Here is a 13,066-nt window from a genome sequence, read left to right on the forward strand (position 1 = left end):
AAGGCCAATGGCATTTTGGGATGTATAAGTAGGGGAATAGAGAGCAGATCGAGGGACGTGATCGTTCCCCTCTATTCGACATTGGTGAGGCCTCATCTGGAGTACTGTGTCCAGTTTTGGGCCCCACACTACAAGAAGGATGTGGATAAATTGGAGAGAGTCCAGCGAAGGGCAACAAAAATGATTAGGGGTCTGGAACACATGACTTATGAGGAGAGGCTGAGGGAACTGGGAATGTTTAGTCTACGGAAGAGAAGAATGAGGAGGGATTTGATAGCTGCTTTCAACTACCTGAGAGGTGGTTCCAGAGAGGATGGTTCTAAACTATTCTCAGTGGTAGAAGAGGACAGGACAAGGAGTAATGGTCTCAAGTTGCAGTGGGGGAGGTTTAGGTTGGATATTAGGAAAAACTTTTTCACTAGGAGGGTGGTGAAACACTGGAATGCGTTACCCAGGGAGGTGGTAGAATCTGCTTCCTTGGAAGTTTTTAAGGTCAGGCTTGACAAAGCCCTGGCTGGGATGATTTGATTGGGGATTGGTCCTGCTTTGAGCAGGGGATTGGACTAGATGACCTCCCAAGGTCCCTTCCAACCCTGATATTCTATGATTCTATGATTCTATGAGTGGGACCACACACAGCGACTGGTGACATGGGGTGGCACTGGAGACGTGGCTATTGAAGGTCTGAATGAGGAAGGAGACAAATCTGTGGGGAGCTTCCCTGACCACTCTGAAAGTTCTGCTCACTGTGGACATTGGTAAACCCACATGGTAGAGCTCAATGAGAAGAACTCGGGGCTGAGGGAGCTGTGTATGGCAATGCACATAGTCATGTAGAGGTGTGTGATCAAAATGAAAAATGTCTCTGAGATTCAGTACCGGGGACACTAGGGCACCAATGGCCCTGCCACACCAGGCCCATGCTCGGAGCCCACAATGACGACATAGGGGCCCACAAATATGTTTGGCACCAGGGCTCACAAAAGGTTAATCTGCCCCTATATCCAGATGCTGGGGGGTGTGGTTGAAGGCACAGCAGAGTGGTGCAGCGGCAGCGTGCTGGGCCCATAACCCAGAGGTCGGTGGATCGAAACCATCCTCTGCTAGGGATACACTTGTTTCTTTTTGCTCTGGGCCTTCACGCGAGGCAGCGACCAGCAGAGCGCCAAAAGCCTAGGCCATGAGGCCAGAGGTGGCTGAGGCGGAGGCCTGCCAGGGAGCTCCCTGGCACCTCTGGCTGTCTGGGCTGAAGGCAAGAGGCCTGCGTGTGGAGAGGGCTCCTGTCCCAGCTGGAGGCAGCCGTGCTTCCTCGTCCCCTTCTCCCACCCGCACCGGCAGGCGGCTTCTGCGTAGAACACGAGGGAGGCTCTCGGGACACTACACAGCTCTGTGTGGCTGTCAGGGGAAAGAGCCAAGGCTCCTGACTCGACCTGCCATTGACTCGCGGGGCTCTGCACTCCGTCAGCCGGGGCGGGCCAGGCTGCGGCCGGGACTCCGGCCTGGGCAGCATGGCCGTGCTTCCCTGAGGAGGCATGAGGCAGGCCAAGGGTTGTGTGCAGCCAACAGGGAAGTGGGAGGGAGGCGTCTTCGGGCCGGCGCGTCTCATCCGTTTCTCCCTTGCCGCTTGAGTGGAGGCGGGAAGGGAGCGAAACATGCCAGGTTCAAGGTTTTGCACCCTGCCATGAGGATTGAGCCCGAGCCCCTGGCATGGCTGCGGGGAGATGGGTTTCTGAGTCGCATCCAGTGCACTCTGAGGGCCACCAGCTGAAACCACTGAGGCCAAGAAGGACAGTTTTCAGGTGGCAAAAGGGAAACTTTGAGGCTCCCAGCAGGTCTTGAGGAGCAAAGAAGTAGCACAGGGTTACCACCGTCCCTGGGTGGGCTCGAACCACCAGCCTTGCAGTTAACAGCCGAACGCGCTGACCCATTGCGCCACAGAGACACCTAGAGACTGATGTGCTGTTACCAAAGCTGCTGCTTAGCAGCCTGCGCGTGTGGGGCAGAGTGTTGGGGTGCGGGAGGCAGGGAGGGGTGCAGGCTCTGGGAGGGAGCTTGGTGCAGGAGGGGGCTCCGGGCTCTGCAGGGTGTTGGGGTGTAGGAGGAGCTGTGGGGTGTAGGCTCTGGGGGGGGGAATTTGGGTGCAGGAGGGGTTCTGAGCCGGGGCAGAGTGTTGGAGTGCGGGGTCTGGAGGGAGCCCCGGGCTGGGGGTTGGGGTGCAGGCTCCGGCTGGGAGGTGCTTACCACAGGGGCTCCCAGTTAGGAGCTGGCTGCTGGCACGTCTGTGCGTGCGGCCCCTGGGAGGGAGGGGGGCAGCGGGTCTCCGTGCGCTGACCACACCGGCAAGCGCCGCCCCTACAGCTGCCATTGGCCAGTTCCAAGCCAATGGGAGCTGCGGGGACAGTTCTGAGGGTGGGGGCAGGGCATGGAGCTGCCTCACCCCCCACTTTCCCCACGGGCCCCAGAGATGTGCCAGCAGCCAGCCGGGTCTGGGAGGGGCCCGGGGCCAGGGCAGGCAGGCAGCCTCTGAGCCCCGCTGCGCTGCTGGACTTTTAGCGGCCCAGAGATTGGGATCGACTGGCCGAGGCTGCAGGATCGACCAGTTGATCGCAATCGACGGGTGGTGACCACTGTTATGAGGAGTAAACTGAAATGGCCACGCGATGGTGCCAGAGGCTAAGAAATGAAAAGCCCCAAGATCCCTCACTCCTCATTGACTCTGAACAGGGGTTTAATTCAAATCCCTTTAGTTTTGTGGCTGGTAAAATATAAGGTTCAAGCTATATGAAGAGTTGTGACACTGGGGTTATGGATGCTGTAACCATATCTCAGACTGAATAATGATTTTAGATCTGATTCCTGGCAGCTTCCCAAAAGCAAACCCAATTGGTTCTTCCCTACAATTGGTGATCCTAGGCAGCAGGGGATCCCCTTCATCTGCTGGGGAACCTCTCTGGGTCCCACTGTCAAATCTCCTCTATTTTCCAGCACTTCAGGTGCTTCTGACTCCTTGGGGAGGTTTTCCTTGCAAGGTCTCTGTGTCTATCTTTGTGTGTAGGAAGCAAAGAGTGTGGGACTGTCACTGAGCTGAAGGTGGGAAATGGTTAATTGAGAGAGATGGCTGAAGAATAAAATAGTCCCAGAAGTAGAGGTGCTGGAATGCGGGGGAGGGAATGGCCCTCCAACTCTTCACTCTCTGCCCTCCAACTCTCCAAGTCTTTCTCAAAACACTCAGCCCCGGGTCTGAGTGTTATGAGAGAGAAAGATCCCAGCTTCTTAAACAGTCCTCTAGCAAGACAAAGAACCTCACGTCTATCGATTCACAAAACACTCCCAAGAAATTGTAACAATAGTTTGTCATAAAGAAAGTAAAGCACTAGAAGGTTCCAATTTTTTCCAGCCCCTTGAAGAAATCTGCTCTAAAGAAGCCTTGTCACAGTAAAACTCTTTCCGCTTTTCTAACCAGAAGATTCTCCCCAAAAGGAGCTGCACCATTCCTGGAGACACTGCAATACCAGGCCGATGCATGGGGTGGACAGAGCAAGCTCCTAGTCCGTCCCCCTGTTTCAAAAATCAATTTAATAGACAGTCCTCAAATAAAGGACATATCAGCTATTAAACTGATAAGAACAGATTTAATAATTTTATTGAGATAATGTTGAAATAAAAAGAAAACGGTACAGAGTTCAAGCATAGAAGTTTCTGGTTATGAGGGGATAAGGTACAGATTATCAAGGGGTGCGAAATTCGGTTTAGAAGCTGGTGGCATAAGGAATACATAATCTGCAATCTCTCTGATTGGGGGTAAAAGTTTAACCGGTCGAAGTACAGACATTGAGATATGGGGGTATGTTGTCCATATAATGGCTATGTTCAGGTGTGGAGTATGATGAGTGGATACGATGATGGGGATGGTTCTACCCTCATTTGGTGGGATTTAATGTTCAGGGAGTTTATGATTCCAGTTCATACGGTCCAATGGAAAAAGCCTCTCAGTCCCTTTCCCATAGTGGATGCACGATGTCGAACCGGCTCACACCTCCTGGTACTGTCGGTGGCCGGTGATGTGTTCGATGTAGATGTCCCTGGACCATCGGATGGTGTCCGAGACCATGAGGCGCCGCATGAGCCGTGCGTAGCATCGACCGATCCCACAGGTCCGCAGCACACGCTCGTTGCAGGGGTCCCAAGCGCCCGGACTCCGACGATCAGGGCATCCATCTGCACCTTGTAGCCCTTCGCTCTCAGGGTGTCGGCCAGGGGGGTGTAAATTTCCAGCTTACGAGCTCGGGCTTCTCGGAGGGCCGGGGTCCTGTTCTCGAAGGGGACCGTGATGTTGACGAGGATGATCTTTTTCTGGGCCTCGTCGGTGACGACCACGTCGGGTCGCAGCGGGCTGTCAGTGCCGGGGATGGCGCAGTCCACGGTGACCGCCCCCAGGCGCGGTGCGATGGCTTTCACCAGGCGGTTCTGGATGGCATTGCAGCGCAGCTGCCCGGCTCTGGAGTGGGGCTTGCAGCTGCACAGAACGTGGGGCAGGGTCTCGCTGGAGTAGCTGCACTTCCTTCAACGCTTGTCTCGGTTCCCGTGGCGGACGGCTCCGTTGAGCGGGACGCAGTTGAGCCGGGCGCGGAGGATGAACCGCCAGTCAGCGAAATGGGTGAAGCCACCCCTGGCGAGGAAGTGGCTGCTGGCGTCCCACTTGCTGGTCAGTTCGAAGGCTTTACCCTGGTCCGGTTTACGCTTCAGAGCTTCCATGTACAGCGAGTGGATCGCCGCCTTCAGGGTCCTCTCCAGCAGGCCCCTGGCGCTCGGGGTGACGATGGTGTTGTCCTCAGACCTGATCTGCGGCACCAGGACTCCCAGCTCCTGGCGCTCCTCGCACCACTCCCAGCGGCAGCCGATGCGCTTCCCCAGGTGACGCGTGGCACTGTGAGCGCGGGACCACAGTGAAGCGATGTCGCGCCCGTCCCCTCCGAATTCGCCATCCAGGGAACCGCTCAGGAAGCTGGCGGTGTCTTGGTTGGAGGGGGCTCTGCCAATCCGCTTCTTTGTTGCATCACGGAGGGCATTTGCTGCGATGTTCCTTACCATGGCGTCGGGACATGTCAGCAGGCGGAAGGCGTGGGTGATCACCGCGATGTCACACAGATCACCCATGCGGGGGACATTAGCACCGCCATGCCTGAGGGTGATATACACCAGCTCGCTGCTGGCTCTCTGGGGAAGGAACAGCCACTTCTTCACCAGCTGCCGGACGATCTTGTCTGCCTTGTTGAGGGGTGCCTTCACGACGGCAGATCCCCTTAGGACGAATGAGATGCGGGGGATCAGGAAGGTGTTCAGGGCATTTATCTTTTGCCACGGTGCTAGCAGTGAGGCGTCGATCTTGGCGGCATCCTGCAAGATCTCCTGGATGGTGTCCTCGGGTGTCTGCCAGACACGGAAACCTGTCGGTGTGCCGAGGTGCCGGTAGGCCTGCCCCTCTGCCAGGGGGATGACGGGCTCACCCTGGATCTGGAACCCTGTTGTCTGCACCGAGTCCCTTTTGCTGCCGTCGATGTGGAGAGATACGCACTTCTTTGCACTGAAGCGGAGCCCCATCCAGTCGGCAGCTTGACTGGTGGCATCTAGAATACATGGAGGTTCTCTGGGTCATCCGCGGTCAGGACCAGGTCATCCGCATAAGCCAGGATGCTCACCCTCTCACCGTGGAGGTTGAAGCCATCTGTGCCATTGGAGATCGCTCACAGCAACGGCTCCATGGTGAGGTTAAAGATGATGGGGCTGAGGGGACAGCCCTGCTTAACTCCACTCCGGATCGGGATCTCGGCGGTCTCCCCTTCGACCGAGCCAATGGTGGTCCTGCATCCCTCGTACACCTCTCGGATCACACGGAGGAAGTTCTCTGGCATGCCAAACTCCTGGAGCATGGCAAAGATGTGGTGGTGGGTGATGGACCCAAAGGCGTTAGCCAGGTCGAGCCATGCTACCGTGCACTGCCTCCGCGCCCTTCCAGCTGTTTCGATGGTGGTTTGGAGGACAAAGTGGTCTTCATAGCAGCCCTCGCAGGACATGAAGCCTTTCTGGGTGGAGCTGATGGCTCCCCCGCTCACCGACCGCTCTGTGATCCTCGACGCTAGGCAGCTGGCATAGAGCTTGGAAGTCGTAGAGCAGAAGGAGATGGGCCTCCAGTTGCTGGGGTCATCCCGCTCACCCTTCTTGTACACCAGTACCATCATGGCCTTCTTCCAGGAGCTGGGAGTCTGGCAGAATCACTTGCACTGGTTGAAGAGCGTGGCTAGGACCAGGCAGCCGGGATCTCGCTTTTTCAGGAGGCTGTAGCGGATGCCGTCTTTCCCGGGAGCTGTGTTTTTTGTTTTTGAGAGTCTGGCCATCACTTCCCCTGGTGTAAAGTCAGTTTCCAGGACACCTGCTTCGTCGACACAGGGCAGGGGGCGGAGGCACTCTGGGAGCTGAGCGTCATTCTGGGCTGTGCGCTCGAATACATCCTTGAAGTAGCTGTAGAGACGTTCAGATGGGATCGTGCAGTAGGGCGAGGGCCCATCAAGGATCTCCCTCATGGCTTTGGAGCGCTTTGCCCGGTACAGCTTTTGGATCCTTGAAGCTGCTGCTGGATCGTAGCGGCGGCTGGCGTCTCTACTTCTGGCTCCCCTGGTGGTGGTGAGGTTTGGAGCAGGCGTTCTGTGAGCAGGCGGGGCATTCTCCTGGTTGGAACTTCTCCTACGAGTGGTTTCCGCAGACATTTCTTGTGTCAGCCTGTCTACGAGGAGGTCGAAGTCATCAAAGGAAGCTGCCGCTTGTAGCTCCTCGGTCCAGGCAGTCTGCCACGGAGTGGCAGCCCTCACCATCGGCTGCTGGCCCTCATGGTCCTCGACCTCGTCTGGTGCAGGCTCAAAGCCCACATGGTCGGCCTGCCTTCTATCTCGTGAGTCAGGATTCCCTTCGGTTGGGTGCTGGGGCAGGATCTCTGGCGGGATGCTGGCGTTGCTTGTGGTCAGAGAGACGCGGTCCGGCTCGGGGGTTGCTGGGACACCGCTGGTCCTTCTAGGAGTGGCTGCTGCCTGGGCGGTTGCTGCTGGAGCGTGAGATCTCCTGTAGGCAGCGTCCCTCAGAATGGACTCGGGGGCCGTGCTGGACCGTCTGGCGATGAGGGCCCGGTGCTTTCCTGTGGCTGCGGGGCTGGTTCCTCCAGTAATGTCTGGAGCTCGCAGGGCGGTCTGAGGCTTGGCACTGGCTCCTCCGGCAGTTGGAGTTCGCAGGGTGGTCTGAGGGGCGGCGCTGGCTCCCCTGGCTGCTGGAGTTCGCCGGGCGGTCTGAGGTGTGGCTCTGGTTCCTCCGGCAGTTGGAGTTCGCGGGTGGTCTGAGGGGCGGCGCTGGCTCTTCCGGCGACAGTATCTCAAGCAGCTATGCGCGATGGGGCGCTGATCCTTCTGGGGATGGGGATGTGCTGGGCAGGGGGCAGGGTAGTACTGAGTCATCTCAGTATGGAGATTTGCTTGGCGATGTGAGGGGGTGAGACGGGCCTCCTGCTGGCGAGGACCTGGGTGATGTTCCCCGAGGCAGCAGGTACCTTCTTGATCGCAGCACCCCGTTGCGCTGGTCTGGCGACGGGGGCAGGCTTCTTGGCAGCAGCTTGCACAATCGCTGTTCTTTGTTGAGGCTCAGGAGCAGTGGGCCGGTGCACAGCAGGAGGGCTGGGAGCCGGGGCAGGAGATTGTGTTGTTCCCTTGAGGCGTTTCCTGCAGGTGACTCGGTGCGTCTTGCATTGCTTTTAGATCTCGAAGGGCAGGCTGCAGAGGGCACAGCTGAAGGCGACCCTCTTGCTGTGGCATCTCTTCAGGTGCCTGGCGACGCCACCGAGGAGGTGGAAGCTTTGGGGCGGAGAGCAGATGGGGCAGATGAGCACGTCCGCAGGGAGGGGGTACTGCAGGTAGATGGTGTCCTCATTGCAGCGGGGGGGTTCCAGCAGCATCAGTGGTATCGCTGGCTGGTTCATCCTGGTGTGGGCGGGTGGGGTCGAGAGGTCCGGCTGGGCGGGCATCCGGCAGGGACCCGGGGTCCCTCTGGGTGGTTTCAGAGGCTGGGCAGGCATCCGGCGAGGCGCTGGTGACCCTCTGGGTGGCCTCTGGAGAGGTGCTGGTCCGTCTATGGAGATTCCTCTCTTGATGGTGTCTAGAGCAGTGAGAGTACCACCAGCTTCGGGGACCTGGGCAGCTGCGGGGCGTGGGAGGTGCTCGCCTCAGAGCATCTTGCAGCATGCTATCAGTTCTGGAAGGGTTCTAAGGAGAGCGGTTTAGGAACCTAAATAGAATAGAGTAAGAAACTATTAAACTGGTTACTAACCTGCAAACAATGACAAAGGAAAATCTGCAAGAGCAGCCTTTCAACTGAGAGGCCTAATAATAAGATGTTACTAATAACTAACCAAAGGGTTAGAAATGACTCCAACCATACTCTTCGTACAAACCAAATGTTGACATGGACAACACCACATTTCTTTGCTGCTCTTCAACCTTGATATTCTCCCCATACGGAGGTCCACCGGTCCTGGAGGTTCAGTACTGCAATAACAGGGTGATGTGTGCAGTGGATGGAGCCAGTTGCTATTCCATCTCCCGATTCCAAAAATCAGTTGAATAGATAGACCTCAGATAGAGGAAGTCTCAGTTATTAAAGTGATAGGAACAGATTTAACATTTGTATTCAAGCTAGTCCTCTGCATATAATGCTTAAATTATCCAAAAATAGCACATTTGGTTTAAAAGGTCAAAAAAGGCACATCGCCCATAATCTGAAGTGGGACTGTTCTTAATGTTTCCTTTGAATAGTGTGGGGGTGCCTCAGTTTCCCCCATGCAGTTCTTAAGGATCTAGGTGGTGGGGTAAGGGGGTATGATCATTGCAGAGCCCTAGAGGGCAGGTGTGTGCAGGGGTCTGGACACAGACAATGGCCGACACCCTGTTTCCTGGCAACTGATGGCCTGGGCCCTTCCCCCTGCAAGGTGAGAGCGAAAGGGTTGGAGAACAAAGGAATCAGGTGACCTCCTGGCCCGGGAAAGGAACAAAGCCCAGAGGAGGAGGGGCTGGAGGGAGTTTCAGTTTGGGGCTGGCTGGGACATGGAGTGAAGTGCAGACGGGGTTGTCTGGCTCACTGCCCCCGCAGAATGGACCCAGCTGAGGGGTCCTGTTCTCTGCACCTACAAGCTCTGTGTTAGACCATGTTCCTGTCGTCTAATAAACCTTCTGTTTTACTGGCTGGCTGAGAGTCACGTCTGACTGCGAAGTTGGGGGGCAGGACCCTCTGGTCCCCTCAGGACCCCACCTGAGCGGACTCGCTGTGGGAAGTGCACGGAGGGGCAGAGGATGCTGAATGTTCCGAGGTCAGAGCCAGGAAGGTGGAGCCGGGTGAGCTGTGTGTCCTGCAGACAGGCTGCTCCCAGGGAGAAGACTTCCCCAGAGTCCTGCCTGGCTTCCTGGGGAGCAGTTCCAGAGCATCACCCAGGGACTCCGTGACACTGATACTTGGTGAAATCTAAGTATAGAACACCCAAGCAATTTGGGGATTGTGACCTGCTCCTTAACAGTCTCCCCTGAGGTTGGCACTCACAGTTACGAGCTGCTCCAGATGGCTCCAGCCCTCTCATGGATCAGTCACTGGTTAGCAGATAGGAAACAAAGGGTAGGAATAAATAGTCAGTTTTTACAATGGAAAGGGGTAAATAGCAGCTCTAGGCAGCACTTTATACCACCTGGCAGATACCCTGCAATTACCCAGCACTGCCATCCCCAAACCCTCGCCCTCTCCCCCATGATTTGACAGTAGATTGGATTTCTTTTGCACTGCCCCCAAGTGGCCCGGAGCTGGGTGAGGCGGGTATCCTTGTTATGGGGATTGCAGTAGCACAACTGGGTCCCACACAGGGATCAGGGCCCTGTTCTGCGGGTGCTGGATGCACGACACACCTGCGGGGCAGCTGCCTTGTGGGAGCTATTGGGGGAAGATGGGAGCTGGGAGCCGCTCCCCCCACTGATCACATCAAAAGTGGTGCCTTAGGCGCCGACTCCATGGGTGCGCCAGGGCTGGAGCACCCACGAGGAAAATTTGGTGGGTGCAGAGCACCCACCAGCAGCTCCCCGCCACACCCCCAGCTCACCTCCGCTCCGCCTCCGCCCCTGAACACACCGTCCCGCTCTGCTTCTCTGTCCCCACCCCCGGCTCCCCGTGAATCAGCGGTTCAGCAGGAAGTCGGGGAGGGCTGAGAAGCAGGCCGCGGCTTCACACTCAGGCCCAGGGAGGCGGAGGTGAGCTGGGGCGAGGAGCGGTTCCCCTGCGCACCCCCCCCCCCGTGTTACCTGCTGCGGCGCGGGCAGCCCTCCTTGTGCCCCCGCACCCCAGCTCACCTCCGCCTCCCTGGGCCTGAGCGTGAAGCTGCTGCCTGCTTCTCAGCCCCCCGGCTTCCCGCGCGAACAGCTGATTCGAGGGAAGCCGGGGTGGGGGGTCGGAGAAGCAGAGCGGGACAGCGCGTTCAGGGGAGAAGGCAGAGGCGGAGGTGAGCTGGGGCCAGGGATGGGACGGGGAGCTGCCAGTGACTTTTACGAAAAATACCTGTGATTAAATCGTCACCTTACTCATTGTCAGTGAAATAAATTGAAAGGCTTCCGACTGCAAGTGGATTTAGCCCAGGACCCTCAGAGTCAGCCGCTGTTACACCCCCACTGAGTTCTCTGTCAGGTGTCCCAGTGCTGGAAGCCTCCTGTTTACATCCTAAGATAGCGTTTTTGCACCGGGGGGCTGATAGTCTGGACTGGACACTGTATCAGGGAAAGGTGCTGCTGTGCTCCAGAAAACAAGCCACCTCTGCACCAAAGAGGGAGAAAAAGACCTGCCAAAGCCCGGGATTGAACCAAGGACATTTAGATCTTCAGTCTAACGCTCTCCCAACTGAGCTACTTCGGCAGCTGCATGGCTCCCCTTTGGCCTGCTGCTTCTCTGTCAGGGATGTTTTGTCAGCCTTGGCACACAGAAAGGACGTCATTGTGAGAGGCCCAGGAAGGCAAGGTGCACTTTTGCCTGCCTTGCTCAGCTTGACTTGCTGCCTCACCCCGTTCCAGCCTTACTTCCCAGGTTGACCTGGTGGCAGAAGTGGACTGAGGGCCAGTGGCGCAGGGAGGAAGTTGAGCTGGACCCTGAGCTAGACTAGACCCTGGTGGCAAGAGTCTGGCCACCACTTGCCACCCCACCCTGTTGTCCTGGCTTCCCCTGTCTCCTGTTGGGGCTTCCCCCCGTAAACCACCCTGCCCCAACCAGCCCTAGGCTAGCTGGGCTCCCTTGGTCACCTGATGGCTGGTCACCCCAGTCGGTGCTGAGCACCCCTCTTCTTCCCCCTGGTGCTCCAGCCCCAGAGCACCCACAGAGTTGGGGCCTCTGGCCAGATTAGGATCAGCTGCTTCGGGGTGAATCTGGAGTCACCCCCTGAGTGTGGGGCCAGCCTGAGTCCTGCGGAGCCGCCAACCGGGAGCTACCTGAGCCAAGCGCCGCCCAGCTGGACCCCGAACCTCCAACTGCCCCACCCTCCCACCCCAATCCCTCCCACCCCAAAACCCCTCCTGGAGCCTGCGCCCCACAATCCCCCTACCCACAAACCCCTCCCCGTCCTCAGTGCCCCGCCCCGACCTCCTCCCTCCTCCCCCATTCTCAGCACCCCGCCTCCGACCTCCTCCTCCCCCCGTCCTCAGCACCTCGCCCCCGACCTCCTCCTCCCCCCGTCCTCAGCACCCCGCCCCAACCTCCTCCTCCCCGCTGTCCTCAGCGTCCCTCCCCCGACCGACTCCTCCCCCGCCCTCAGCACCCATCCCCCAACCTCCTCCTACCCCCGGCATACTCAGCACCCCTCCCCCAACTTCCTCCTCCTCTCCCCACCATCCTCAGCACCCCGCCCCCAACCTCCTCCTCCCCCGAACTTTAAAGACTGGGTAGGGAGAGATGTAATTGAATAGAGCTTTGAAATGAAGTCTGCATTGTTAGAGGTAGAAGAGTAGATGTTTGCTCAGGTCTTGTGATGTACGCAAACAAGTCTTGTCTAGGGCCAGAGCTTTGATTCAAAGATCAAAAAAGGAATATTAACATTTAGGAAGACTCTTGAGTGACATAGTATTATTGTCTATGTCTCTTTGAAGGTTGCGATCACCTGCATCTGAACTGTTTAATGGATAAATTATCCTGTGCTAATTGCCATGATCTTTGGAAGAAGGAAAGTTAAGCCAATTGTTTTCTCAGACAGGAAATGTATAAAAACCTTGGGACATGATCCTTCTTCATCTCAGACCTGCTTTGGGTTTCAAGAGGGGGAAACCCTGAGCCATAAGGATTGAGATCCCCAGTCATTGACTGGAGTCACCCTGAATATGGACATCGGACTGTAACCTGTGGACTATTTCTAAAAGGACTTTTGGCGACTACAAGCTCGTCTCTGCTGTGTGTCTGAACCTCAAGAATTGAACTCAAGTTTGTCTGTATATTGATCTTTTAACCAATTCTCCCTCTTTTCTTTTTTAATAAATTTTAGTTAGTTAATAAGAATTGTCTGTAAGCGTGTATTTGGGGAAAGATCTGAGTTCTCATTTGACCTGGGTCTGGGGCTTGGTCCTTTGGGGTCAGGAGAATCTTTTCTTTTGTGTGATGAAAGAAGATTTTCAGAATTGACCATCATATGCTTGACATGCGTGTCTAGATGGAGGCCTGAGGCTGGGCACCTTAAGGGAACTGCATTATTTGGATGTCTGAGTAACCAGGGAGGTTCTATAGCAGCTGTTTTGGGCTGGCTGGGTAAATCTAACTATTGGAATATCCACCAGTGTTTGGGGTTTGTCTGCCCTGGTCTGTTTGCAGTTCACCGTGATTGAGCGACCTCAGCTGGCTCTCACAAGCAGCACCGTCACAGCTGGGTGTGGGTGTTAATCTTTTCCTGTCTGGTGTGTGCTGGGCTCACAAAGGCTTTTTGCTCCCTTGGGGTGGGGCCTGGTGTCCTGGTTTGGGAGCCCTGTGG

At 56.6% G+C, this 13,066-nt stretch overlaps 3 non-coding genes and 1 pseudogene across 3 annotated transcripts; all 4 read right to left on the reverse strand.

Annotated features, from left to right (window-relative positions):
• Nucleotides 1-1,868: 1,868 nt before the first annotated feature.
• Nucleotides 1,869-1,942, reverse strand: TRNAN-GUU (transfer RNA asparagine (anticodon GUU)). The gene has a single exon. It is a non-coding gene; the product is annotated as a tRNA-Asn (tRNA).
• Nucleotides 1,943-3,478: 1,536 nt separating this feature from the next.
• On the reverse strand, nucleotides 3,479-3,672 carry LOC142000133 (U2 spliceosomal RNA). The gene has a single exon (XR_012642180.1). It is a non-coding gene; the product is annotated as a U2 spliceosomal RNA (small nuclear RNA).
• Nucleotides 3,673-8,552: 4,880 nt separating this feature from the next.
• LOC142000113 (U2 spliceosomal RNA) lies at nucleotides 8,553-8,759 on the reverse strand (annotated as a pseudogene).
• Nucleotides 8,760-10,904: 2,145 nt separating this feature from the next.
• Nucleotides 10,905-10,977, reverse strand: TRNAF-GAA (transfer RNA phenylalanine (anticodon GAA)). Its single transcript has one exon. It is a non-coding gene; the product is annotated as a tRNA-Phe (tRNA).
• Between the last annotated feature and the right edge of the window lie 2,089 nt (nucleotides 10,978-13,066).

The sequence above is a fragment of the Natator depressus genome, chromosome 16 (genome assembly GCF_965152275.1).
Source record: "Natator depressus isolate rNatDep1 chromosome 16, rNatDep2.hap1, whole genome shotgun sequence".
Lineage (NCBI taxonomy): Eukaryota > Metazoa > Chordata > Testudines > Cheloniidae > Natator > Natator depressus.